The sequence below is a fragment of the Lampris incognitus genome, chromosome 3 (assembly GCF_029633865.1).
Source record: "Lampris incognitus isolate fLamInc1 chromosome 3, fLamInc1.hap2, whole genome shotgun sequence".
Lineage (NCBI taxonomy): Eukaryota > Metazoa > Chordata > Actinopteri > Lampriformes > Lampridae > Lampris > Lampris incognitus.
In genome coordinates, this window is record NC_079213.1 from 117,451,272 (window position 1) to 117,453,602 (window position 2,331).

Consider the following 2,331-nt stretch of genomic DNA (forward strand, 5'->3'; position numbering starts at 1 on the left):
GGAAAGGGGAGACACGCTCTGACAGGAGGGAGACAGAGGAAAGGGGAGACACGCTCTGACAGGAGGGAGACAGGAAAGGGGAGACACGCTCTGACAGGAGGGAGACAGAGGAAAGGGGAGACACGCTCTGACAGGAGGGAGACAGAGGAAAGGGGAGACACGCTCTGACAGAAGGGAGACAGGAAAGGGGAGACACGCTCTGACAGGAGGGAGACAGAGGAAAGGGGAGACACGCTCTGAAGGAAGGGAGACAGGAAAGGGGAGACACGCTCTGACAGAAGGGAGACAGAGGAAAGGGGAGACACGCTCTGACAGGAGGGAGACAGAGGAAAGGGGAGACACGCTCTGACAGAAGGGAGACAGGAAAGGGGAGACACGCTCTGACAGGAGGGAGACAGAGGAAAGGGAAGACACGCTCTGACAGGAGGGAGACAGAGGAAAGGGGAGACACGCTCTGACAGGAGGGAGAAAGAGGAAAGGGGAGACACGCTCTGACAGGAGGGAGACAGAGGAAAGGGGAGACACGCTCTGACAGGAGGGAGACAGAGGAAAGGGGAGACACGCTTTGACAGAAGGGAGACAAGGAAAGGGGAGACACGCTCTGACAGAAGGGAGACAGGAAAGGGGAGACACGCTCTGACAGGAGGGAGACAGAGGAAAGGGGAGACACGCTCTGACAGAGGGAGACAGGAAAGGGGAGACACGCTCTGACAGAAGGGAGACAGAGGAAAGGGGAGACACGCTCTGACAGGAGGGAGACAGAGGAAAGGGGAGACACGCTCTGACAGAAGGGAGACAGGAAAGGGGAGACACGCTCTGACAGGAGGGAGACAGAGGAAAGGGGAGACACGCTCTGACAGGAGGGAGACAGAGGAAAGGGGAGACACGCTCTGACAGGAGGGAGACAGAGGAAAGGGGAGACACGCTCTGACAGGAGGGAGACAGAGGAAAGGGGAGACACGCTCTGACAGGAGGGAGACAGAGGAAAGGGGAGACACGCTCTGACAGGAGGGAGACAGGAAAGGGGAGACACGCTCTGACAGAAGGGAGACAGAGGAAAGGGAAGACACGCTCTGACAGGAGGGAGACAGAGGAAAGGGGAGACACGCTCTGACAGAAGGGAGACAGAGGAAAGGGGAGACACGCTCTGACAGGAGGGAGACAGAGGAAAGGGGAGACACGCTCTGACAGAAGGGAGACAGAGGAAAGGGGAGACACGCTCTGACAGGAGGGAGACAGAGGAAAGAAGGGAGACACGCTCTGACAGGAGGGAGACAGAGGAAAGGGGAGACACGCTCTGACAGGAGGGAGACAGAGGAAAGGGGAGACACGCTCTGACAGAAGGGAGACAGGAAAGGGGAGACACGCTCTGACAGAAGGGAGACAGGAAAGGGGAGACACGCTCTGACAGGAGGGAGACAGAGGAAAGGGGAGACACAGAAGACAGAAGGGAGACAGAGGAAAGGGGAGACACAGAAGACAGAAGGGAGACAGGAAAGGGAGACACGCTCTGACGAAAGGGAGACAGAGGAAAGGGAAGACACGCTCTGACAGAGGGAGACAGAGGAAGGGGAGACACGCTCTGACAGGAGGGAGACAGAGGAAAGGGGAGACACGCTCTGACAGAAGGGAGACAGAGGAAAGGGGAGACACGCTCTGACAGGAGGGAGACAGAGGAAAGGGGAGACACGCTCTGACAGGAGGGAGACAGAGGAAAGGGGAGACACGCTCTGACAGGAGGGAGACAGAGGAAAGGGGAGACACGCTCTGACAGGAGGGAGACAGAGGAAAGGGAGACACGCTCTAACAGGAGGGAGACAGAAAGGGGAGACACGCTCTGACAGAAGGAGACAGAGGAAAGGGAAGACACGCTCTGACAGGAGGGAGACAGAGGAAAGGGGAGACACGCTCTGACAGAAGGGAGACAGGAAAGGGGAGACACAGAAGACAGAAGGGAGACAGAGGAAAGGGGAGACACGCTCTGACAGGAGGGAGACAGAGGAAAGGGGAGACACGCTCTGACAGAAGGGAGACAGGAAAGGGGAGACACGCTCTGACAGAAGGGAGACAGAGGAAAGGGGAGACACGCTCTGAAAGGAGGGAGACAGAGGAAAGGGGAGACACGCTCTGACAGAAGGGAGACAGGAAAGGGAGACACGCTCTGACAGAAGGGAGACAGAGGAAAGGGGAGACACGCTCTGACAGGAGGGAGACAGAGGAAAGGGGAGACACGCTCTGACAGAAGGGAGACAGGAAAGGGGAGACACGCTCTGACAGGAGGGAGACAGAGGAAAGGGAAGACACGCTCTGACAGGAGGGAGACAGGAAGGG